At 43.9% G+C, this 27,055-nt stretch overlaps 1 long non-coding RNA gene across 3 annotated transcripts in view; it reads left to right on the forward strand.

The window, feature by feature from the left end:
- Positions 1–27,055, forward strand: part of LOC307181236 — a 1,179,595-nt gene that overhangs the window by 1,026,051 nt on the left and 126,489 nt on the right. For all 3 annotated transcript variants that reach the window (XR_013826187.1, XR_013826188.1, XR_013826189.1), the window contains 2 exons: positions 8,278–8,359; positions 11,437–11,518. This is a non-coding gene — a long non-coding RNA (uncharacterized lncRNA). The remainder of the gene's footprint in view (positions 1–8,277; positions 8,360–11,436; positions 11,519–27,055) is intronic.

Genomic DNA, 27,055 nt, shown 5'->3' on the forward strand with positions numbered 1-27,055 from the left:
TCCTATCACTGCTGCGTTTATGCCCCTGTACACATGCTTGATTCTCTTTCGGAGACATAGCAATCCATAGGTTTTAAGATACTTACTAGTCAGGTACATTCTTAGGCGTTTAACATGCGGTGTTGAGTCCATTTCGTTGAGCAAGGAGTAGCTCTTGTCTATTCCATATTTGACTTAAGGAACTTTATCTGTGCTCATTTCAATCTCTGGTTTTATGCAGCACCCCAACTCACCTTTACCCTTAAGCAAGCATAAGTTGGTTTTCTAAATTTGAGACCCTGTTCTGTTCTGTAATTCAGTTCCTGTGTAGCCTAGTTTACATTCCGTGTATTACTGATATCTTATGATGTTTCTTTTTCTGTGTGACTTACTTCAGTTAGAATCATCATACCTGAATCCACTCATTGTGCTGCTAAGGGCCTGATGACACAGATTTCATTGCTGAGTGATATTGCTTTGTAAGTAAATACCACAACTTCTTTATCCATTTTTCACTTTCTGCGATGTTGAACTTGTACTGTAAACGAGGTTCTTGTAAACAGAGCCGTTCCAAACTTTGGGGTGGCTGTGTCTTTTTGATTTTAATTTCCCTAAGCTATAGGACCATAAGTGGAAGTGCCCTAGGTTCTGTTGCTTTGTTTTTTAGATGTTTCAGGAAACACCATACACTTCTCCCAAGTGGTTGTTGGCAATTTACATCCCGCCCATCAGCATAACAAGGCTCCCAGTTCTCCATGGCCTGTCCTGCCTTTCTGGATTTTACACTTTTTTCAGATGGCCCTTTTGACCGGGGGGAAGTGAGACTTCATTGTAGTGCAGATTTCCTTTGCAAGCTTGCTTGGTTGGCCAAAAAGGGCGTATGCGTTTTTTCCTGAATATATTCAGGAAAAAACGCATACGCCCTTTTTGGCCAAGTGCATCATTGTGGACGTTCTGCCTCTTTTCCTATGCTTTCAATGCAATTCCAGTCTACCTCCTGAAATCGGTTTCCTGCAATTCTGCCCCGCTTTCAAGTCCTCTTGGCAGCCTTACTTCAGTCTATTTTTGGACGATAGCTGTCATTTATAACTCTGCAGGTTTGTGAATTACAGTGCCCCTGAGCTCCTTTCTTCAACTCGCTTTCTTGTGACCTGGCCGCAACACCGCAGGATGGCTTCAGGCCCTAATCTGGTTCCGGCACGGCACGCTGAGCCTTTGATTATTTCCTCTTCCTGGTGGGAAATGAGAGTTAAATTTGCCCGTCCAGACACCTCCAGCTAGTCTCTCATTGGTTCTCGCTATTCCTGTTCATCTTCCGCAGAAATTGCAAACTGGGCCAAACAGGAGGTTAAAGGCGCTGACTCTCCAAGTGGGGAGAGTGTTAGTAAAGCGTCTGGAATGTTGCACCCGAGTACCAGGGGAGGAAAACTGAGACATATTTGAACACGTCTCCCGTTCACATGGTTGATCATACTTGGGTTCCACATGCATGTTTTAGCTGAAGGAAGAATACCTTAAACCTGGAGAGTTGAGACCCGTGTAATGGGTACCATGCAATATGACTTCAAAGGGTCTTCATTTGCTCACCGAACCTCTCCAATCCTATCACTGCTGCGTTTATGCCCCTGTACACATGCTTGATTCTCTTTCAGAGACATAGCAATCCATAGGTTTTAAGATACTTACTAGTCAGGTACATTCTTAGGCGTTTAATATGCGGTGTTGAGTCCATTTCGTTGAGCAAGGAGTAGCTCTTGTCTATTCCATATTTGGCTTAAGGAACTTTATCTGTGCTCATTTCAATCTCTGGTTTTATGCAGCACCCCAACTCACCTTTCCCCTTAAGCAAGCATAAGTTGGTTTTCTAAATTTGAGACCCTGTCCTGTTCTGTAATTCAGTTCCTGTGTAACCAAGTTTACATTCCGTGTATTACTGATATCTTATGATGTTTCTTTTTCTGTGTGACTTATTTCAGTTAGAATCATCATACCTGAATCCACTCATTGTGCTGCTAAGGGCCTGATGACACAGTTTTCATTGCTGAGTGATATTGCTTTGTAAGTAAATACCACAACTTCTTTATCCATTTTTCACTTTCTGCGATGTTGAACTTGTACTGTAAACGAGGTTCTTGTAAACAGAGGCGTCCCAAACTTTGGGGTGGCTGTGTCTTTTTGATTTTAATTTCCCTAAGCTATAGGACCATAAGTGGAAGTGCCCTAGGCTCTGTTGCTTTGTTTTTTAGATATTTCAGGAAACACCATAACACTTCTCCCGAGTGTCTGTTGGCAATTTACATCCCGCCCATCAGCATAACAAGGCTCCCAGTTCTCCATGGCCTGTCCTGCCTTTCTGGATTTTACACTTTTTTCAGATGGCTCTTTTGACCGGGGGGAAGTGAGACTTCATTGTAGTGCAGATTTCCTTTGCAAGCTTGCTTGGTTGGCCAAAAAGGGCGTATGCGTTTTTTCCTGAATATATTCAGGAAAAAACGCATACGCCCTTTTTGGCCAAGTGCATCATTGTGGACGTTCTGCCTCTTTTCCTATGCTTTCAATGCAATTCCAGTCTACCTCCTGAAATCGGTTTCCTGCAATTCTGCCCCGCTTTCAAGTCCTCTTGGCAGCCTTACTTCAGTCTATTTTTGGACGATAGCTGTCATTTATAACTCTGCAGGTTTGTGAATTACAGTGCCCCTGAGCTCCTTTCTTCAACTCGCTTTCTTGTGACCTGGCCGCAACACTGCAGGATGGCTTCAGGCCCTAATCTGGTTCCGGCCCGGCATGCTGAGCCTTTTGTTAATTCCTCTTCCTGGTGGGAAATGAGAGTTAAATTTGCCCGTCCAGACACCTCCAGCTAGCCTCTCATTGGTTCTCGCTATTCCTGTTCATCTTCCGCAGAAATTGCAAACTGGGCCAAACAGGAGGTTAAAGGGACTGACTCTCCAAGTGGGGAGAGTGTTAGTAAAGTGTCTGGAATGTTGCACCCGAGTACAAGGGGAGGAAAACTGAGACATATTTGAACACGTCTCCCGATCACATGGTTGATCATACTCTAGGTTACACATGCATGTTTTAGCTGAAGGAAGAATACCTTAAACCTGGGTAGTTGAAACCCGTGGAATGGGTACCATGCAATATGACTTCAAAGGGTCTTCATTTGCTCACCGAACCTCTCCAATCCTATCACTGCTGCGTTTATGCCCCTGTACACATGCTTGATTCTCTTTCGGAGACATAGCAATCCATAGGTTTTAAGATACTTACAAGTCAGGTACATTCTTAGGCGTTTAATATGCGGTGTTGAGTCCATTTCGTTGAGCAAGGAGTAGCTCTTGACTATTCCATATTTGGCTTAAGGAACTTTATCTGTGCTCATTTCAATCTCTGGTTTTATGCAGCACCCCAACTCACCTTTACCCTTAAGCAAGCATAAGTTGTTTTTCTAAATTTGAGACCCTGTTCTGTTCTGTAATTCAGTTCCTGTGTAGCCAAGTTTCCATTCCGTGTATTACTGATATCTTATGATGTTTCTTTTTCTGTGTGACTTATTTCAGTTAGAATCATCATACCTGAATCCACTCATTGTGCTGCTAAGGGCCTGATGACACAGATTTCATTGCTGAGTGATATTGCTTTGTAAGTAAATACCACAACTTCTTTATCCATTTTTCACTTTCTGCGATGTTGAACTTGTACTGTAAACGAGGTTCTTGTAAACAGAGCCGTTCCAAACATTGGGGTGGCTGTGTCTTTTTGATTTTAATTTCCCTAAGCTATAGGACCATAAGTGGAAGTGCCCTAGGCTCTGTTGCTTTGTTTTTTAGATGTTTCAGGAAACACCATACACTTCTCCCGAGTGGTTGTTGGCAATTTACATCCCGCCCATCAGCATAACAAGGCTCCCAGTTCTCCATGGCCTGTCCTGCCTTTCTGGATTTTACACTTTTTTCAGATGGCTCTTTTGACCGGGGGGAAGTGAGACTTCATTGTAGTGCAGATTTCCTTTGCAAGCTTGCTTGGTTGGCCAAAAAGGGCGTATGCGTTTTTTCCTGAATATATTCAGGAAAAAACGCATACGCCCTTTTTGGCCAAGTGCATCATTGTGGACGTTCTGCCTCTTTTCCTATGCTTTCAATGCAATTCCAGTCTACCTCCTGAAATCGGTTTCCTGCAATTCTGCCCCGCTTTCAAGTCCTCTTGGCAGCCTTACTTCAGTATATTTTTGGACGATAGCTGTCATTTATAACTCTGCAGGTTTGTGAATTACAGTGCCCCTGAGCTCCTTTCTTCAACTCGCTTTCTTTTGAGCTGGCCGCAACACCGCAGGATGGCTTCAGGCTCTAATCTGGTTCCGGTACGGCACACTGAGCCTTTGGTTATTTCCTCTTCCTGTTGGGAAATGAGAGTTAAATTTGCCCGTCCAGACACCTCCAGCTAGCCTCTCATTGGTTCTCGCTATTCCTGTTCATCTTCCGCAGAAATTGCAAACTGGGCCAAACAGGAGGTTAAAGGCGCTGACTCTCCAAGTGGGGAGAGTGTTAGTAAAGCATCTGGAATGTTGCACCCGAGTACCAGGGGAGGAAAACTGAGACATATTTGAACACGTCTCCCGTTCACATGGTTGATCATACTTGGCTTCCACATGCATGTTTTAGCTGAAGGAAGAATACCTTAAACCTGGAGAGTTGAGACCCGTGTAATGGGTACCATGCAATATGACTTCAAAGGGTCTTCATTTGCTCACCGAACCTCTCCAATCCTATCACTGCTGCGTTTATGCCCCTGTACACATGCTTGATTCTCTTTCAGAGACATAGCAATCCATAGGTTTTAAGATACTTACTAGTCAGGTACATTCTTAGGCGTTTAATATGCGGTGTTGAGTCCATTTCGTTGAGCAAGGAGTAGCTCTTGTCTATTCCATATTTGGCTTAAGGAACTTTATCTGTGCTCATTTCAATCTCTGGTTTTATGCAGCACCCCAACTCACCTTTACCCTTAAGCAAGCATAAGTTGGTTTTCTAAATTTGAGACCCTGTTCTGTTCTGTAATTCAGTTCCTGTGTAACCAAGTTTACATTCCGTGTATTACTGATATCTTATGATGTTTCTTTTTCTGTGTGACTTATTTCAGTTAGAATCATCATACCTGAATCCACTCATTGTGCTGCTAAGGGCCTGATGACACAGATTTCATTGCTGAGTGATATTGCTTTGTAAGTAAATACCACAACTTCTTTATCCATTTTTCACTTTCTGCGATGTTGAACTTGTACTGTAAACGAGGTTCTTGTAAACAGAGGCGTCCCAAACTTTGGGGTGGCTGTGTCTTTTTGATTTTAATTTCCCTAAGCTATAGGACCATAAGTGGAAGTGCCCTAGGCTCTTTTGCTTTGTTTTTTAGATGTTTCAGGAAACACCATACACTTCTCCCGAGTGGTTGTTGGCAATTTACATCCCGCCCATCAGCATAACAAGGCTCCCAGTTCTCCATGGCCTGTCCTGCCTTTCTGGATTTTACACTTTTTTCAGATGGCCCTTTTGACCGGGGGGAAGTGAGACTTCATTGTAGTGCAGATTTCCTTTGCAAGCTTGCTTGGTTGGCCAAAAAGGGCGTATGCGTTTTTTCCTGAATATATTCAGGAAAAAACGCATACGCCCTTTTTGGCCAAGTGCATCATAGTGGACGTTCTGCCTCTTTTCCTATGCTTTCAATGCAATTCCAGTCTACCTCCTGAAATCGGTTTCCTGCAATTCTGCCCCGCTTTCAAGTCCTCTTGGCAGCCTTACTTCAGTCTATTTTTGGACGATAGCTGTCATTTATAACTCTGCAGGTTTGTGAATTACAGTGCCCCTGAGCTCCTTTCTTCAACTCGCTTTCTTGTGACCTGGCCGCAACACCGCAGGATGGCTTCAGGCCCTAATCTGGTTCCGGCACGGCACGCTGAGCCTTTGGTTATTTCCTCTTCCTGGTGGGAAATGAGAGTTAAATTTGCCCGTCCAGACACCTCCAGCTAGTCTCTCATTGGTTCTCGCTATTCCTGTTCATCTTCCGCAGAAATTGCAAACTGGGCCAAACAGGAGGTTAAAGGCGCTGACTCTCCAAGTGGGGAGAGTGTTAGTAAAGCGTCTGGAATGTTGCACCCGAGTACCAGGGGAGGAAAACTGAGACATATTTGAACACGTCTCCCGTTCACATGGTTGATCATACTTGGGTTCCACATGCATGTTTTAGCTGAAGGAAGAATACCTTAAACCTGGAGAGTTAAGACCCGTGTAATGGGTACCATGCAATATGACTTCAAAGGGTCTTCATTTGCTCACCAAACCTCTCCAATCCTATCACTGTTGCGTTTATGCCCCTGTACACATGCTTGATTCTCTTTCGGAGACATAGCAATCCATAGGTTTTAAGATACTTACTAGTCAGGTACATTCTTAGGCGTTTAATATGCGGTGTTGAGTCCATTTCGTTGAGCAAGGAGTAGCTCTTGTCTATTCCATATTTGGCTTAAGGAACTTTATCTGTGCTCATTTCAATCTCTGGTTTTATGCAGCACCCCAACTCACCTTTACCCTTAAGCAAGCATAAGTTGGTTTTCTAAATTTGAGACCCTGTTCTGTTCTGTAATTCAAGTCCTGTGTAGCCAAGTTTACATTCCGTGTATTACTGATATCTTATGATGTTTCTTTTTCTGTGTGACTTACTTCAGTTAGAATCATCATACCTGAATCCACTCATTGTGCTGCTAAGGGCCTGATGACACAGATTTCATTGCTGAGTGATATTGCTTTGTAAGTAAATACCACAACTTCTTTATCCATTTTTCACTTTCTGCGATGTTGAACTTGTACTGTAAACGAGGTACTTGTAAACAGAGGCGTCCCAAACTTTGGGGTGGCTGTGTCTTTTTGATTTTAATTTCCCTAAGCTATAGGACCATAAGTGGCAGTGCCCTAGGCTCTGTTGCTTTGTTTTTTAGATGTTTCAGGAAACACCATACACTTCTCCCGAGTGTCTGTTGGCAATTTACATCCCGCCCATCAGCATAACAAGGCTCCCAGTTCTCCATGGCCTGTCCTGCCTTTCTGGATTTTACACTTTTTTCAGATGGCCCTTTTGACCGGGGGGAAGTGAGACTTCATTGTAGTGCAGATTTCCTTTGCAAGCTTGCTTGGTTGGCCAAAAAGGGCGTATGCGTTTTTTCCTGAATATATTCAGGAAAAAACGCATACGCCCTTTTTGGCCAAGTGCATCATTGTGGACGTTCTGCCTCTTTTCCTATGCTTTCAATGCAATTCCAGTCTACCTCCTGAAATCGGTTTCCTGCAATTCTGCCCCGCTTTCAAGTCCTCTTGGCAGCCTTACTTCAGTCTATTTTTGGATGATAGCTGTCATTTATAACTCTGCAGGTTTGTGAATTACAGTGCCCCTGAGCTCCTTTCTTCAACTCGCTTTCTTGTGACCTGGCCGCAACACCGCAGGATGGCTTCAGGCCCTAATCTGGTTCCGGCACGGCACGCTGAGCCTTTGGTTATTTCCTCTTCCTGGTCGGAAATGAGAGTTAAATTTGCCCGTCCAGACACCTCCAGCTAGTCTCTCATTGGTTCTCGCTATTCCTGTTCATCTTCCGCAGAAATTGCAAACTGGGCCAAACAGGAGGTTAAAGGCGCTGACTCTCCAAGTGGGGAGAGTGTTAGTAAAGCGTCTGGAATGTTGCACCCGAGTACCAGGGGAGGAAAACTGAGACATATTTGAACACGTCTCCTGTTCACATGGTTGATCATACTTGGGTTCCACATGCATGTTTTAGCTGAAGGAAGAATACCTTAAACCTGGAGAGTTGAGACCCGTGTAATGGGTACCATGCAATATGACTTCAAAGGGTCTTCATTTGCTCACCGAACCTCTCCAATCCTATCACTGCTGCGTTTATGCCCCTGTACACATGCTTGATTCTCTTTTGGAGACATAGCAATCCATAGGTTTTACGATACTTACTAGTCAGGTACATTCTTAGGCGTTTAATATGCGGTGTTGAGTCCATTTCGTTGAGCAAGGAGTAGCTCTTGTCTATTCCATATTTGGCTTAAGGAACTTTATCTGTGCTCATTTCAATCTCTGGTTTTATGCAGCAACCCAACTCACCTTTCCCCTTAAGCAAGCATAAGTTAGTTTTCTAAATTTGAGAACCTGTTCTGTTTTGGAATTCAGTTCCTGTGTAGCCAAGTTTACATTCCGTGTATTAGTGATATCTTATGATGTTTCTTTTTCTGTGTGACTTATTTCATTTAGAATCATCGTACCTGAATCTACTCATTATGCTGCTATGGGCCTGATGACATAGATTTCATTGCTGAGTGATACTGCATTGTACGTAAGTACCACAAGTTCTTTATCCATTTTTCACTTTCTGCGATGTTGAACTTGTACTGTAAACGAGGTTCTTGTAAACAGAGCCATTCCAAACTTTGGGGTGGCTGTGTCTTTTTGATTTTAATTTCCCTAAGCTATAGGACCATAAGTGGAAGTGCCCTAGGCTCTGTTGCGTTGTTTTTTAGATGTTTCAGGAAACACCATACACTTCTCCCCAGTGGTTGTTGGCAATTTACATCCCGCCCATCAGCATAACAAGGCTCCCAGTTCTCCATGGCCTGTCCTGCCTTTCTGGATTTTACACTTTTTTCAGATGGCCCTTTTGACCGGGGGGAAGTGAGACTTCATTGTAGTGCAGATTTCCTTTGCAAGCTTGCTTGGTTGGCCAAAAAGGGCGTATGCGTTTTTTCCTGAATATATTCAGGAAAAAACGCATACGCCCTTTTTGGCCAAGTGCATCATTGTGGACGTTCTGCCTCTTTTCCTATGCTTTCAATGCAATTCCAGTCTACCTCCTGAAATCGGTTTCCTGCAATTCTGCCCCGCTTTCAAGTCCTCTTGGCAGCCTTACTTCAGTCTATTTTTGGACGATAGCTGTCATTTATAACTCTGCAGGTTTGTGAATTACAGTGCCCCTGAGCTCCTTTCTTCAACTCGCTTTCTTGTGACCTGGCCGCAACACCGCAGGATGGCTTCAGGCCCTAATCTGGCTCCGGCACGGCACGCTGAGCCTTTGGTTAATTCCTCTTCCTGGTGGGAAATGAGAGTTAAATTTGCCCGTCCAGACACCTCCAGCTAGTCTCTCATTGGTTCTCGCTATTCCTGTTCATCTTCCGCAGAAATTGCAAACTGGGCCAAACAGGAGGTTAAAGGGACTGACTCTCCAAGTCGGGAGAGTGTTAGTAAAGCGTCTGGAATGTTGCACCCGAGTACCAGGGGAGGAAAACTGAGACATATTTGAACACGTCTCCCGATCACATGGTTGATCATACTCTGGGTTCCACATGCATATTTTAGCTGAAGGAAGAATACCTAAAACCTGGGTAGTTGAAACCCGTGGAATGGGTACCATGCAATATGACTTCAAAGGGTCTTCATTTGCTCACCGAACCTCTCCAATCCTATCACTGCTGCGTTTATGCCCCTGTACACATGCTTGATTCTCTTTCGGAGACATAGCAATCCATAGGTTTTAAGATACTTACTAGTCAGGTACATTCTTATGCGTTTAATATGGGGTGTTGAGTCCATTTCGTTGAGCAAGGAGTAGCTCTTGTCTATTCCATATTTGGCTTAAGGAACTTTATCTGTGCTCATTTCAATCTCTGGTTTTATGCAGCACCCCAACTCACCTTTCCCCTTAAGCAAGCATAAGTTGGTTTTCTAAATTTGAGAACCTGTTCTGTTTTGGAATGCAGTTCCTGTGTAGCCGAGTTTACATTCCATGTATTAGTGATATCTTATGATGTTTCTTTTTCTGTGTGACTTATTTCAGTTAGAATCATCGTACCTGAATCCACTCATTATGCTGCTACGGGCCTGATGACATAGATTTCATTGCTGAGTGATACTGCATTGTACGTAAGTACCACAAGTTCTTTATCCATTTTTCACTTTATGTGATATTGAACTTGTACGGTAAACGAGGTTCTTGTAAACGGAGGCGTCCCAAACTTTGGGGTGGCTGTGTCTTTTTGATTTTAATTTCCCTAAGCTATAGGACCATAAGTGGAAGTGCCCTAGGCTCTGTTGCTTTGTTTTTTAGATGTTTCAGGAAACACCATCCACTTCTCCCGAGTGGTTGTTGGCAATTTACATCCCGCCCATCAGCATAACAAGGCTCCCAGTTCTCCATGGCCTGTCCTGCCTTTCTGGATTTTACACTTTTTTCAGATGGCCCTTTTGACCGGGGGGAAGTGAGACTTCATTGTAGTGCAGATTTCCTTTGCAAGCTTGCTTGGTTGGCCAAAAAGGGCGTATGCGTTTTTTCCTGAATATATTCAGGAAAAAACGCATACGCCCTTTTTGGCCAAGTGCATCATTGTGGACGTTCTGCCTCTTTTCCTATGCTTTCAATGCAATTCCAGTCTACCTCCTGAAATCGGTTTCCTGCAATTCTGCCCCGCTTTCAAGTCCTCTTGGCAGCCTTACTTCAGTCTATTTTTGGATGATAGCTGTCATTTATAACTCTGCAGGTTTGTGAATTACAGTGCCCCTGAGCTCCTTTCTTCAACTCGCTTTCTTGTGACCTGGCCGCAACACCGCAGGATGGCTTCAGGCCCTAATCTGGTTCCGGCACGGCACGCTGAGCCTTTGGTTATTTCCTCTTCCTGGTCGGAAATGAGAGTTAAATTTGCCCGTCCAGACACCTCCAGCTAGTCTCTCATTGGTTCTCGCTATTCCTGTTCATCTTCCGCAGAAATTGCAAACTGGGCCAAACAGGAGGTTAAAGGCGCTGACTCTCCAAGTGGGGAGAGTGTTAGTAAAGCGTCTGGAATGTTGCACCCGAGTACCAGGGGAGGAAAACTGAGACATATTTGAACACGTCTCCTGTTCACATGGTTGATCATACTTGGGTTCCACATGCATGTTTTAGCTGAAGGAAGAATACCTTAAACCTGGAGAGTTGAGACCCGTGTAATGGGTACCATGCAATATGACTTCAAAGGGTCTTCATTTGCTCACCGAACCTCTCCAATCCTATCACTGCTGCGTTTATGCCCCTGTACACATGCTTGATTCTCTTTTGGAGACATAGCAATCCATAGGTTTTACGATACTTACTAGTCAGGTACATTCTTAGGCGTTTAATATGCGGTGTTGAGTCCATTTCGTTGAGCAAGGAGTAGCTCTTGTCTATTCCATATTTGGCTTAAGGAACTTTATCTGTGCTCATTTCAATCTCTGGTTTTATGCAGCAACCCAACTCACCTTTCCCCTTAAGCAAGCATAAGTTAGTTTTCTAAATTTGAGAACCTGTTCTGTTTTGGAATTCAGTTCCTGTGTAGCCAAGTTTACATTCCGTGTATTAGTGATATCTTATGATGTTTCTTTTTCTGTGTGACTTATTTCATTTAGAATCATCGTACCTGAATCTACTCATTATGCTGCTATGGGCCTGATGACATAGATTTCATTGCTGAGTGATACTGCATTGTACGTAAGTACCACAAGTTCTTTATCCATTTTTCACTTTCTGCGATGTTGAACTTGTACTGTAAACGAGGTTCTTGTAAACAGAGCCATTCCAAACTTTGGGGTGGCTGTGTCTTTTTGATTTTAATTTCCCTAAGCTATAGGACCATAAGTGGAAGTGCCCTAGGCTCTGTTGCTTTGTTTTTTAGATGTTTCAGGAAACACCATACACTTCTCCCCAGTGGTTGTTGGCAATTTACATCCCGCCCATCAGCATAACAAGGCTCCCAGTTCTCCATGGCCTGTCCTGCCTTTCTGGATTTTACACTTTTTTCAGATGGCCCTTTTGACCGGGGGGAAGTGAGACTTCATTGTAGTGCAGATTTCCTTTGCAAGCTTGCTTGGTTGGCCAAAAAGGGCGTATGCGTTTTTTCCTGAATATATTCAGGAAAAAACGCATACGCCCTTTTTGGCCAAGTGCATCATTGTGGACGTTCTGCCTCTTTTCCTATGCTTTCAATGCAATTCCAGTCTACCTCCTGAAATCGGTTTCCTGCAATTCTGCCCCGCTTTCAAGTCCTCTTGGCAGCCTTACTTCAGTCTATTTTTGGACGATAGCTGTCATTTATAACTCTGCAGGTTTGTGAATTACAGTGCCCCTGAGCTCCTTTCTTCAACTCGCTTTCTTGTGACCTGGCCGCAACACCGCAGGATGGCTTCAGGCCCTAATCTGGCTCCGGCACGGCACGCTGAGCCTTTGGTTAATTCCTCTTCCTGGTGGGAAATGAGAGTTAAATTTGCCCGTCCAGACACCTCCAGCTAGTCTCTCATTGGTTCTCGCTATTCCTGTTCATCTTCCGCAGAAATTGCAAACTGGGCCAAACAGGAGGTTAAAGGGACTGACTCTCCAAGTCGTGAGAGTGTTAGTAAAGCGTCTGGAATGTTGCACCCGAGTACCAGGGGTGGAAAACTGAGACATATTTGAACACGTCTCCCGATCACATGGTTGATCATACTCTGGGTTCCACATGCATATTTTAGCTGAAGGAAGAATACCTAAAACCTGGGTAGTTGAAACCCGTGGAATGGGTACCATGCAATATGACTTCAAAGGGTCTTCATTTGCTCACCGAACCTCTCCAATCCTATCACTGCTGCGTTTATGCCCCTGTACACATGCTTGATTCTCTTTCGGAGACATAGCAATCCATAGGTTTTAAGATACTTACTAGTCAGGTACATTCTTATGCGTTTAATATGGGGTGTTGAGTCCATTTCGTTGAGCAAGGAGTAGCTCTTGTCTATTCCATATTTGGCTTAAGGAACTTTATCTGTGCTCATTTCAATCTCTGGTTTTATGCAGCACCCCAACTCACCTTTCCCCTTAAGCAAGCATAAGTTGGTTTTCTAAATTTGAGAACCTGTTCTGTTTTGGAATGCAGTTCCTGTGTAGCCGAGTTTACATTCCATGTATTAGTGATATCTTATGATGTTTCTTTTTCTGTGTGACTTATTTCAGTTAGAATCATCGTACCTGAATCCACTCATTATGCTGCTACGGGCCTGATGACATAGATTTCATTGCTGAGTGATACTGCATTGTACGTAAGTACCACAAGTTCTTTATCCATTTTTCACTTTATGTGATATTGAACTTGTACGGTAAACGAGGTTCTTGTAAACGGAGGCGTCCCAAACTTTGGGGTGGCTGTGTCTTTTTGATTTTAATTTCCCTAAGCTATAGGACCATAAGTGGAAGTGCCCTAGGCTCTGTTGCTTTGTTTTTTAGATGTTTCAGGAAACACCATCCACTTCTCCCGAGTGGTTGTTGGCAATTTACATCCCGCCCATCAGCATAACAAGGCTCCCAGTTCTCCATGGCCTGTCCTGCCTTTCTGGATTTTACACTTTTTTCAGATGGCCCTTTTGACCGGGGGGAAGTGAGACTTCATTGTAGTGCAGATTTCCTTTGCAAGCTTGCTTGGTTGGCCAAAAAGGGCGTATGCGTTTTTTCCTGAATATATTCAGGAAAAAACGCATACGCCCTTTTTGGCCAAGTGCATCATTGTGGACGTTCTGCCTCTTTTCCTATGCTTTCAATGCAATTCCAGTCTACCTCCTGAAATCGGTTTCCTGCAATTCTGCCCCGCTTTCAAGTCCTCTTGGCAGCCTTACTTCAGTCTATTTTTGGACGATAGCTGTCATTTATAACTCTGCAGGTTTGTGAATTACAGTGCCCCTGAGCTCCTTTCTTCAACTCGCTTTCTTTTGAGCTGGCCGCAACACCGCAGGATGGCTTCAGGCCCTAATCTGGTTCCGGCCCGGCACGCTGAGCCTTTGGTTATTTCCTCTTCCTGGTGGGAAATGAGAGTTAAATTTGCCCGTCCAGACACCTCCAGCTAGTCTCTCATTGGTTCTCGCTATTCCTGTTCATCTTCCGCAGAAATTGCAAACTGGGCCAAACAGGAGGTTAAAGGCGCTGATTCTCCAAGTGGGGAGAGTGTTAGTAAAGCGTCTGGAATGTTGCACCCGAGTACCAGGGGAGGAAAACTGAGACATATTTGAACACGTCTCCCGTTCACATGGTTGATCATACTTGGGTTCCACATGCATGTTTTAGCTGAAGGAAGAATACCTTAAACCTGGAGAGTTAAGACCCGTGTAATGGGTACCATGCAATATGACTTCAAAGGGTCTTCATTTGCTCACCGAACCTCTCCAATCCTATCACTGCTGCGTTTATGCCCCTGTACACATGCTTGATTCTCTTTCGGAGACATAGCAATCAATAGGTTTTAAGATACTTACTAGTCAGGTACATTCTTAGGCGTTTAATATGCGGTGTTGAGTCCAATTCGTTGAGCAAGGAGTAGCTCTTGTCTATTCCATATTTGGCTTAAGGAACTTTATCTGTGCTCATTTCAATCTCTGGTTTTATGCAGCACCCCAACTCACCTTTCCCCTTAAGCAAGCATAAGTTGGTTTTCTAAATTTGAGACCCTGTTCTGTTTTAGAATTCAGTTCCTGTGTAGCCAAGTTTACATTCCGTGTATTAGTGATATCTTATGATGTTTCTTTTTCTGTGTGACTTATTTCAGTTAGAATCATCGTACCTGAATCTACTCATTATGCTGCTACGGGCCTGATGACATAGATTTCATTGCTGAGTGATACTGCATTGTACGTAAGTACCACAAGTTCTTTATCCATTTTTCACTTTCTGCGATGTTGAACTTGTACTGTAAACGAGGTTCTTGTAAACAGAGCCGTTCCAAACTTTGGGGTGGCTGTGTCTTTTTGATTTTAATTTCCCTAAGCTATAGGACCATAAGTGGAAGTGCCCTAGGCTCTGTTGCTTTGTTTTTTAGATGTTTCAGGAAACACCATACACTTCTCCCGAGTGGTTGTTGGCAATTTACATCCCGCCCATCAACATAACAAGGCTCCCAGTTCTCCATGGCCTGTCCTGCCTTTCTGGATTTTACACTTTTTTCAGATGGCCCTTTTGACCGGGGGGAAGTGAGACTTCATTTTAGTGCAGATTTCCTTTGCAAGCTTGCTTGGTTGGCCAAAAAGGGCGTATGCGTTTTTTCCTGAATATATTCAGGAAAAAACGCATACGCCCTTTTTGGCCAAGTGCATCATTGTGGACGTTCTGCCTCTTTTCCTATGCTTTCAATGCAATTCCAGTCTACCTCCTGAAATCGGTTTCCTGCAATTCTGCCCCGCTTTCAAGTCCTCTTGGCAGCCTTACTTCAGTCTATTTTTGGACGATAGCTGTCATTTATAACTCTGCAGGTTTGTGAATTACAGTGCCCCTGAGCTCCTTTCTTCAACTCGCTTTCTTGTGACCTGGCCGCAACACCGCAGGATGTCTTCAGGCCCTAATCTGGTTCTGGCACGGCACGCTGAGCCTTTGGTTAATTCCTCTTCCTGGTGGGAAATGAGAGTTAAATTTGCCCGTCCAGACACCTCCAGCTAGTCTCTCATTGGTTCTCGCTATTCCTGTTCATCTTCCGCAGAAATTGCAAACTGGGCCAAAGAGGAGGTTAAAGGGACTAACTCTCCAAGTGGGGAGAGTGTTAGTAAAGCGTCTGGAATGTTGCACCCGAGTACCAGGGTACGAAAACTGAGACATATTTGAACACATCTCCCGATCACATGGTTGATCATACTCTAGGTTCCACATGCATGTTTTAGCTGAAGGAAGAATACCTTAAACCTGGGTAGTTGAAACCCGTGGAATGGGTACCATGCAATATGACTTCAAAGGGTCTTCATTTGCTCACCGAACCTCTCCAATCCTATCACTGCTGCGTTTATGCCCCTGTACACATGCTTGATTCTCTTTCGGAGACATAGCAATCCATAGGTTTTAAGATACTTTCTAGTCAGGAACATTCTTAGGCGTTTAATATGGGGTGTTGAGTCCATTTCGTTGAGCAAGGAGTAGCTCTTGTCTATTCCATATTTGGCTTAAGGAACTTTATCTGTGCTCATTTCAATCTCTGGTTTTATGCAGCACCCCAACTCACCTTTCCCCTTAAGCAAGCATAAGTTGGTTTTCTAAATTTGAGACCCTGTTCTGTTCTGTAATTCAGTTCCTGTGTAGCCAAGTTTACATTCCGTGTATTAGTGATATCTTATGATGTTTCTTTTTCTGTGTGACTTATTTCAGTTAGAATCATCATACCTGAATCCACTCATTGTGATGCTAAGGGCCTGATGACATAGATTTCATTGCTGAGTGATATTGCTTTGTAAGTGAATACCACAACTTCTTTATCCATTTTTCACTTTCTGCGATGTTGAACTTGTACTGTAAACGAGGTTCTTGTAAACAGAGCCATTCCAAACTTTGGGGTGGCTGTGTCTTTTTGATTTTAATTTCCCTAAGCTATAGGACCATAAGTGGAAGTGCCCTAGGCTCTGTTGCTTTGTTTTTTAGATGTTTCATGAAACACCATACAATTCTCCCGAGTGGTTGTTGGCAATTTACATCCCGCCCATCAGCATAACAAGGCTCCCAGTTCTCAATGGCCTGTTGCCTTTCTGGATTTTACACTTTTTTCAGATGGCCCTTTTGACCGGGGGGAAGTGAGACTTCATTGTAGTGCAGATTTCCTTTGCAAGCTTGCTTGGTTGGCCAAAAAGGGCGTATGCGTTTTTTCCTGAATATATTCAGGAAAAAACGCATACGCCCTTTTTGGCCAAGTGCATCATTGTGGACGTTCTGCCTCTTTTCCTATGTTTTCAATGCAATTCCAGTCTACCTCCTGAAATCGGTTTCCTGCAATTCTGCCCCGCTTTCAAGTCCTCTTGGCAGCCTTACTTCAGTGTATTTTTGGACGATAGCTGTCATTTATAAGTCTGCAGGTTTGTGAATTACAGTGCCCCTGAGCTCCTTTCTTCAACTCGCTTTCTTGTGACCTGGCCGCAACACCGCAGGATGGCTTCAGGCCCTAATCTGGTTCCGGCCCGGCATGCTGAGCCTTTGGTTAATTCCTCTTCCTGGTGGGAAATGAGAGTTAAATTTGCCCGTCCAGACACCTCCAGCTAGTCTCTCATTGGTTCTCGCTATTCCTGTTCATCTTCCGCAGAAACTGCAAACTGGGCCAAACAGGAGGTTAAAGGCGCTGACTCTCCAAGTGGGGAGAGTGTTAGTAAAGCGTCTGGAATGTTGCACCCGAGTACCAGGGTAGGAAAACTGAGACATATTTGAACACGTCTCCCGTTCACATGGTTGATCATACTTGGGTTCCACATGCATGTTTTAGCTGAAGGAAGAATACCTTAAACCTGGAGAGTTAAGACCCGTGTAATGGGTACCATGCAATATGACTTCAAAGGGTCTTCATTTGCTCACCAAACCTCTCCAATCCTATCACTGCTGCGTTTATGCCCCTGTACACATGCTTGATTCTCTTTCGGAGACATAGCAATCCATAGGTTTTAAGATACTTACTAGTCAGGTACATTCTTAGGCGTTTAATATGCGGTAATGAGTCCATTTCGTTGAGCAAGGAGTAGCTCTTGTCTATTCCATATTTGACTTAAGGAAATTTATCTGTGCTCATTTCAATCTCTGGTTTTATGCAGCACCCCAACTCACCTTTACCCTTAAGCAAGCATAAGTTGGTTTTCTAAATTTGAGACCCTGTTCTGTTCTGTAATTCAGTTCCTGTGTAGCCAAGTTTACATTCCGTGTATTACTGATATCTTATGATGTTTCTTTTTCTGTGTGACTTACTTCAGTTAGAATCATCATACCTGAATCCACTCATTGTGCTGCTAAGGGCCTGATGACACAGATTTCATTGCTGAGTGATATTGCTTTGTAAGTAAATACCACAACTTCTTTATCCATTTTTCACTTTCTGCGATGTTGAACTTGTACTGTAAACGAGGTTCTTGTAAACAGAGGCGTCCCAAACTTTGGGGTGGCTGTGTCTTTTTGATTTTAATTTCCCTAAGCTATAGGACCATAAGTGGCAGTGCCCTAGGCTCTGTTGCTTTGTTTTTTAGATGTTTCAGGAAACACCATACACTTCTCCCGAGTGTCTGTTGGCAATTTACATCCCGCCCATCAGCATAACAAGGCTCCCAGTTCTCCATGGCCTGTCCTGCCTTTCTGGATTTTACACTTTTTTCAGATGACCCTTTTGACCGGGGGGAAGTGAGACTTCATTGTAGTGCAGATATCCTTTGCAAGCTTGCTTGGTTGGCCAAAAAGGGCGTATGCGTTTTTTCCTGAATATATTCAGGAAAAAACGCATACGCCCTTTTTGGCCAAGTGCATCATTGTGGACGTTCTGCCTGTTTTCCTATGTTTTCAATGCAATTCCAGTCTACCTCCTGAAATCGGTTTCCTGCAATTCTGCCCCGCTTTCAAGTCCTCTTGGCAGCCTTACTTCAGTCTATTTTTGGACAATAGCTGTCATTTATAACTCTGCAGGTTTGTGAATTACAGTGCCGCTGAGCTCCTTTCTTCAACTCGCTTTCTTGTGACCTGGCCGCAACACCGCAGGATGGCTTCAGGCCCTAATCTGGTTCCGGCCCGGCATGCTGAGCCTTTGGTTAATTCCTCTTCCTGGTGGGAAATGAGAGTTAAATTTGCCCGTCCAGACACCTCCAGCTAGTCTCTCATTGGTTCTCGCTATTCCTGTTCATCTTCTGCAGAAATTGCAAACTGGGCCAAACAGGAGGTTAAAGGCGCTGACTCTCCTAGTGGGGAGAGTGTTAGTAAAGCGTCTGGAATGTTGCACCCGAGTACCAGGGGAGGAAAACTGAGACATATTTGAACACGTCTCCCGTTCCCATGGTTGATCATACTTGGGTTCCACATGCATGTTTTAGCTGAAGGAAGAATACCTTAAACCTGGAGAGTTGAGACCCGTGTAATGGGTACCATGCAATATGACTTCAAAGGGTCTTCATTTGCTCACCGAACCTCTCCAATCCTATCACTGCTGCGTTTATTCCCCTGTACACACGCTTGATTCTCTTTTGGAGACATAGCAATCCATAGGTTTTAAGATACTTACTAGTCAGGTACATTCTTAGGGGTTTAATATGGGGTTTTGAGTCCATTTCGTTGAGCAAGGAGTAGCTCTTGCCTATTCCATATTTGGCTTAAGGAACTTTATCTGTGCTCATTTCAATCTCTGGTTTTATGCAGCACCCCAACTCACCTTTACCCTTAAGCAAGCATAAGTTGGTTTTCTAAATTTGAGACCCTGTTCTGTTCTGTAATTCAGTTCCTGTGTAGCCAAGTTTACATTCCGTGTATTACTGATATCTTAAGATGTTTCTTTTTCTGTGTGACTTATTTCAGTTAGAATCATCATACCTGAATCCACTCATTGTGATGCTAAGGGCCTGATGACATAGATTTCATTGCTGAGTGATATTGCTTTGTAAGTAAATACCACAACTTCTTTATCCATTTTTCACTTTCTGCGATGTTGAACTTGTACTGTAAACGAGGTTCTTGTAAACAGAGGCGTCCCAAACTTTGGGGTGGCTGTGTCTTTTTGATTGTAATTTCCCTAAGCTATAGGACCATAAGTGGCAGTGCCCTAGGCTCTGTTGCTTTGTTTTTTAGATGTTTCAGGAAACACCATACACTTCTCCCGAGTGTCTGTTGGCAATTTACATCCCGCCCATCAGCATAACAAGGCTCCCAGTTCTCCATGGCCTGTCCTGCCTTTCTGGATTTTACACTTTTTTCAGATGGCCCTTTTGACCGGGGGGAAGTGAGACTTCATTGTAGTGCAGATTTCCTTTGCAAGCTTGCTTGGTTGGCCAAAAAGGGCGTATGCGTTTTTTCCTGAATATATTCAGGAAAAAACGCATACGCCCTTTTTGGCCAAGTGCATCATTGTGGACGTTCTGCCTCTTTTCCTATGCTTTCAATGCAATTCCAGTCTACCTCCTGAAATCGGTTTCCTGCAATTCTGCCCCGCTTTCAAGTCCTCTTGGCAGCCTTACTTCAGTCTATTTTTGGACGATAGCTGTCATTTATAACTCTGCAGGTTTGTGAATTCCAGTGCCCCTGAGCTCCTTTCTTCAACTCGCTTTCTTGTGACCTGGCCGCAACACCGCAGGATGGCTTCAGGCCCTAATCTGGTTCCGGCACGGCACGCTGAGCCTTTGGTTATTTCCTCTTCCTGGTGGGAAATGAGAGTTAAATTTGCCCGTCCAGACACCTCCAGCTAGTCTCTCATTGGTTCTCGCTATTCCTGTTCATCTTCCGCAGAAATTGCAAACTGGGCCAAACAGGAGGTTAAAGGCGCTGACTCTCCAAGTGGGGTGAGTGTTAGTAAAGCGTCTGGAATGTTGCACCCGAGTACCAGGGGAGGAAAACTGAGACATATTTGAACACGTCTCCCGTTCACATGGTTGATCATACTTGGGTTCCACATGCATGTTTTAGCTGAAGGAAGAATACCTTAAACCTGGAGAGTTAAGACCCGTGTAATGGGTACCATGCAATATGACTTCAAAGGCTCTTCGTTTGCTCACCAAACCTCTCCAATCCTATCACTGCTGCGTTTATGCCCCTGTACACATGCTTGATTCTCTTTCGGAGACATAGCAATCCATAGGTTTTAAGATACTTACTAGTCAGGTACATTCTTAGGCGTTTAATATGCGGTGTTGAGTCCATTTCGTTGAGCAAGGAGTAGCTCTTGTCTATTCCATATTTGACTTAAGGAACTTTATCTGTGCTCATTTCAATCTCTGGTTTTATGCAGCACCCCAACTCACCTTTACCCTTAAGCAAGCATAAGTTGGTTTTCTAAATTTGAGACCCTGTTCTGTTCTGTAATTCAGTTCCTGTGTAGCCAAGTTTACATTCCGTGTATTACTGATATCTTATGATGTTTCTTTTTCTGTGTGACTTACTTCAGTTAGAATCATCATACCTGAATCCACTCATTGTGCTGCTAAGGGCCTGATGACATAGATTTCATTGCTGAGTGATATTGCTTTGTAAGTAAATACCACAACTTCTTTATCCATTTTTCACTTTCTGCGATGTTGAACTTGTACTGTAAACGAGGTTCTTGTAAACAGAGGCGTCCCAAACTTTGGGGTGGCTGTGTCTTTTTGATTTTAATTTCCCTAAGCTATAGGACCATAAGTGGAAGTGCCCTAGGCTCTGTTGCTTTGTTTTTTAGATGTTTCAGGAAACACCATACACTTCTCCCGAGTGTCTGTTGGCAATTTACATCCCGCCCATCAGCATAACAAGGCTCCCAGTTCTCCATGGCCTGTCCTGCCTTTCTGGATTTTACACTTTTTTCAGATGGCCCTTTTGACCGGGGGGAAGTGAGACTTCATTGTAGTGCAGATTTCCTTTGCAAGCTTGCTTGGTTGGCCAAAAAGGGCGTATGCGTTTTTTCCTGAATATATTCAGGAAAAAACGCATACGCCCTTTTTGGCCAAGTGCATCATTGTGGACGTTCTGCCTCTTTTCCTATGCTTTCAATGCAATTCCAGTCTACCTCCTGAAATCGGTTTCCTGCAATTCTGCCCCGCTTTCAAGTCCTCTTGGCAGCCTTACTTCAGTCTATTTTTGGACGATAGCTGTCATTTATAACTCTGCAGGTTTGTGAATTACAGTGCCACTGAGCTCCTTTCTTCAACTTGCTTTCTTGTGACCTGGCCGCAACACCGCAGGATGGCTTCAGGCCCTAATCTGGTTCCGGTACGGCACGCTGAGCCTTTGGTTATTTCCTCTTCCTGGTCGGAAATGAGAGTTAAATTTGCCCGTCCAGACACCTCCAGCTAGTCTCTCATTGGTTCTCGCTATTCCTGTTCATCTTCCGCAGAAATTGCAAACTGGGCCAAACAGGAGGTTAAAGGCGCTGACTCTCCAAGTGGGGAGAGTGTTAGTAAAGCGTCTGGAATGTTGCACCCGAGTACCAGGGTAGGAAAACTGAGACATATTTGAACACGTCTCCCGTTCACATGGTTGATCATACTTGGGTTCCACATGCATGTTTTAGCTGAAGGAAGAATACCTTAAACCTGGAGAGTTAAGACCCGTGTAATGGGTACCATGCAATATGACTTCAAAGGGTCTTCATTTGCTCACCAAACCTCTCCAATCCTATCACTGCTGCGTTTATGCCCCTGTACACATGCTTGATTCTCTTTCGGAGACATAGCAATCCATAGGTTTTAAGATACTTACTAGTCAGGTACATTCTTAGGCGTTTAATATGCGGTGTTGAGTCCATTTCGTTGAGCAAGGAGTAGCTCTTGTCTATTCCATATTTGACTTAAGGAACTTTATCTGTGCTCATTTCAATCTCTGGTTTTATGCAGCACCCCAACTCACCTTTACCCTTAAGCAAGCATAAGTTGGTTTTCTAAATTTGAGACCCTGTTCTGTTCTGTAATTCAGTTCCTGTGTAGCCAAGTTTACATTCCGTGTATTACTGATATCTTATGATGTTTCTTTTTCTGTGTGACTTACTTCAGTTAGAATCATCATACCTGAATCCACTCATTGTGCTGCTAAGGGCCTGATGACACAGATTTCATTGCTGAGTGATATTGCTTTGTAAGTAAATACCACAACTTCTTTATCCATTTTTCACTTTCTGCGATGTTGAACTTGTACTGTAAACGAGGTTCTTGTAAACAGAGGCGTCCCAAACTTTGGGGTGGCTGTGTCTTTTTGATTTTAATTTCCCTAAGCTATAGGACCATAAGTGGCAGTGCCCTAGGCTCTGTTGCTTTGTTTTTTAGATGTTTCAGGAAACACCATACACTTCTCCCCAGTGTCTGTTGGCAATTTACATCCCGCCCATCAGCATAACAAGGCTCCCAGTTCTCCATGGCCTGTCCTGCCTTTCTGGATTTTACACTTTTTTCAGATGGCCCTTTTGACCGGGGGGAAGTGAGACTTCATTGTAGTGCAGATTTCCTTTGCAAGCTTGCTTGGTTGGCCAAAAAGGGCGTATGCGTTTTTTCCTGAATATATTCAGGAAAAAACGCATACGCCCTTTTTGGCCAAGTGCATCATTGTGGACGTTCTGCCTCTTTTCCTATGCTTTCAATGCAATTCCAGTCTACCTCCTGAAATCGGTTTCCTGCAATTCTGCCCCGCTTTCAAGTCCTCTTGGCAGCCTTACTTCAGTCTATTTTTGGACGATAGCTGTCATTTATAACTCTGCAGCTTTGTGAATTACAGTGCCCCTGAGCTCCTTTCTTCAACTCGCTTTCTTGTGACCTGGCCGCAACACGGCAGGATGGCTTCAGGCCCTAATCTGGTTCCGGCATGGCACGCTGATCCTTTGGTTATTTCCTCTTCCTGGTGGGAAATGAGAGTTAAATTTGCCCGTCCAGACACCTCCAGCTAGTCTCTCATTGGTTCTCGCTATTCCTGTTCATCTTCCGCAGAAATTGCAAACTGGGCCAAACAGGAGGTTAAAGGCGCTGACTCTCCAAGTGGGGAGAGTGTTAGTAAAGCGTCTGGAATGTTGCACCCGAGTACCAGGGGAGGAAAACTGAGACATATTTGAACACGTCTCCCGTTCACATGGTTGATCATACTTGGGTTCCACATGCATGTTTTAGCTGAAGGAAGAATACCTTAAACCTGGAGAGTTAAGCCCCGTGTAATGGGTACCATGCAATATGACTTCAAAGGGTCTTCATTTGCTCACCAAACCTCTCCAATCCTATCACTGCTGCGTTTATGCCCCTGTACACATGCTTGATTCTCTTTCAGAGACATAGCAATCCATAGGTTTTAAGATACTTACTAGTCAGGTACATTCTTAGGCGTTTAATATGCGGTGTTGAGTCCATTTCGTTGAGCAAGGAGTAGCTCCTGTCTATTCCATATTTGACTTAAGGAACTTTATCTGTGCTCATTTCAATCTCTGGTTTTATGCAGCACCCCAATTCACCTTTACCCTTAAGCAAGCATAAGTTGGTTTTCTAAATTTGAGACCCTGTTCTGTTCTGTAATTCAGTTCCTGTGTAGCCAAGTTTACATTCCGTGTATTACTGATATCTTATGATGTTTCTTTTTCTGTGTGACTTATTTCAGTTAGAATCATCATACCTGAATCCACTCATTGTGATGCTAAGGGCCTGATGACATAGATTTCATTGCTGAGTGATACTGCATTGTACGTAAGTACCACAAGTTCTTTATCCATTTTTCACTTTCTGGGATGTTGAACTTGTACTGTAAACGAGGTTCTTGTAAACAGAGCCGTTCCAAACTTTGGGGTGGCTGTGTCTTTTTGATTTTAATTTCCCTAAGCTATAGGACCATAAGTGGAAGTGCCCTAGGCTCTGTTGCTTTGTTTTTTAGATGTTTCAGGAAACACCATACACTTCTCCCAAGTGTCTGTTGGCAATTTACATCCCGCCCATCAGCATAACAAGGCTCCCAGTTCTCAATGGCCTGTTGCCTTTCTGGATTTTACACTTTTTTCAGATGGCCCTTTTGACCGGGGGGGAAGTGAGACTTCACTGTAGTGCAGATTTCCTTTGGAAGCTTGCTTGGTTGGCCAAAAAGGGCGTATGCGTTTTTTCCTGAATATATTCAGGAAAAAACGCATACGCCCTTTTTGGCCAAGTGCATCATTGTGGACGTTCTGCCTCTTTTCCTATGCTTTCAATGCAATTCCAATCTACCTCCTGAAATCGGTTTCCTGCAATTCTGCCCCGCTTTCAAGTCCTCTTGGCAGCCTTACTTCAGTCTATTTTTGGACGATAGCTGTCATTTATAACTCTGCAGGTTTGTGAATTACAGTGCCCCTGAGCTCCTTTCTTCAACTCGCTTTCTTGTGACCTGGCCGCAACACCGCAGGATGGCTTCAGGCCCTAATCTGGTTCCGGCACGGCACGCTGAGCCTTTGGTTAATTCCTCTTCCTGGTGGGAAATGAGAGTTAAATTTGCCCGTCCAGACACCTCCAGCTAGTCTCTCATTGGTTCTCACTATTCCTGTTCATCTTCCGCAGAAATTGCAAACTGGGTCAAACAGGAGGTTAAAGGGACTGACTCTCCAAGTGGGGAGAGTGTTAGTAAAGCGTCTGGAATGTTGGACCCAAGTACCAGCGTACGAAAACTGAGACATATTTGAACACGTCTCCCGATCACATGGTTGATCATACTCTAGGTTCCACATGCATGTTTTAGCTGAAGGAAGAATACCTTAAACCTGGGTAGTTGAAACCCGTGGAATGGGTACCATGCAATATGACTTCAAAGGGTCTTCATTTGCTCACCGAACCTCTCCAATCCTATCACTGCTGCGTTTATGCCCCTGTACACATGCTTGATTCTCTTTCGGAGACATAGCAATCCATAGGTTTTAAGATACTTACTAGTCAGGTACATTCTTAGGCGTTTAATATGCGGTGTTGAGTCCATTTTGTTGAGCAAGGAGTAGCTCTTGTCTATTCCATATTTGGCTTAAGGAACTTTATCTGTGCTCATTTCAATCTCTGGTTTTATGCAGCACCCCAACTCACCTTTCCCCTTAAGCAAGCATAAGTTGGTTTTCTAAATTTGAGACCCTGTTCTGTTCTGTAATTCAGTTCCTGTGTAGCCAAGTTTACATTCCGTGTATTACTGATATCTTATGATGTTTCTTTTTCTGTGTGACTTATTTCAGTTAGAATCATCATACCTGAATCCACTCATTGTGCTGCTAAGGGCCTGATGACACAGATTTCATTGCTGAGTGATATTGCTTTGTAAGTAAATACCACAACTTCTTTATCCATTTTTCACTTTCTGCGATGTTGAACTTGTACTGTAAACGAGGTTCTTGTAAACAGAGCCGTTCCAAACTTTGGGGTGGCTGTGTCTTTTTGATTTTAATTTCCCTGAGCTATAGGACCATAAGTGGAAGTGCCCTAGGCTCTGTTGCTTTGTTTTTTAGATGTTTCAGGAAACACCATACACTTCTCCCAGGTGTCTGTTTGCAATTTACATCCCGCCAATCAGCATAACAAGGCTCCCAGTTCTCCATGGCCTGTCCTGCCTTTCTGGATTTTACACTTTTTTCAGATGGCCCTTTTGACCGAGGGGAAGGGAGACTTCATTGTAGTGCAGATTTCCTTTGCAAGCTTGCTTGGTTGGCCAAAAAGGGCGTATGCGTTTTTTCCTGAATATATTTTTGGCCAAGTGCATCATTGTGGACGTTCTGCCTCTTTTCCTATGCTTTCAATGCAATTCCAGTCTACGTCCTGAAATCGGTTTCCTGCAATTCTGCCCTGCTTTCAAGTCCTCTTGGCAGCCTTACTTCAGTCTATTTTTGGACGATAGCTGTCATTTATAACTCTGCAGGTTTGTGAATTACAGTGCCCCTGACCTCCTTTCTTCAACTCGCTTTCTTGTGACCTGGCCGCAACACCGCAGGATGGCTTCAGGCCCTAATCTGGTTCCGGCCCGGCATGCTGAGCCTTTGGTTAATTCCTCTTCCTGGTGGGAAATGAGAGTTAAATTTGCCCGTCCAGACACCTCCAGCTAGGCTCTCATTGGTTCTCGCTATTCCTGTTCATCTTCCGCAGAAATTGCAAACTGGGCCAAACAGGAGATTAAAGGGACTGACTCTCCAAGTCGGGAGAGTGTTAGTAAAGCGTCTGGAATGTTGCACCCGAGTACCAGGGGAGGAAAACTGAGACATATTTGAACACGTCTCCCGTTCACATGGTTGATCATACTCTGGGTTCCACATGCATGTTTTAGCTGAAGGAAGAATACCTTAAACCTGGAGAGTTGAGACCCGTGTAATGGGTACCATGCAATATGACTTCAAAGGGTCTTCATTTGCTCACCGAACCTCTCCAATCCTATCACTGCTGGGTTTATGCCCCTGTACACACGCTTGATTCTCTTTTGGAGACATAGCAATCCATAGGTTTTAAGATACTTACTAGTCAGGTACATTCTTAGGGGTTTAATATGGGGTTTTGAGTCCATTTCGTTGAGCAAGGAGTAGCTCTTGTCTATTCCATATTTGGCTTAAGGAACTTTATCTGTGCTCATTTCAATCTCTGGTTTTATGCAGCACCCCAACTC

Source organism: Stenella coeruleoalba (genome assembly GCF_951394435.1).
Source record: "Stenella coeruleoalba genome assembly, contig: scaffold_98, whole genome shotgun sequence".
Lineage (NCBI taxonomy): Eukaryota > Metazoa > Chordata > Mammalia > Artiodactyla > Delphinidae > Stenella > Stenella coeruleoalba.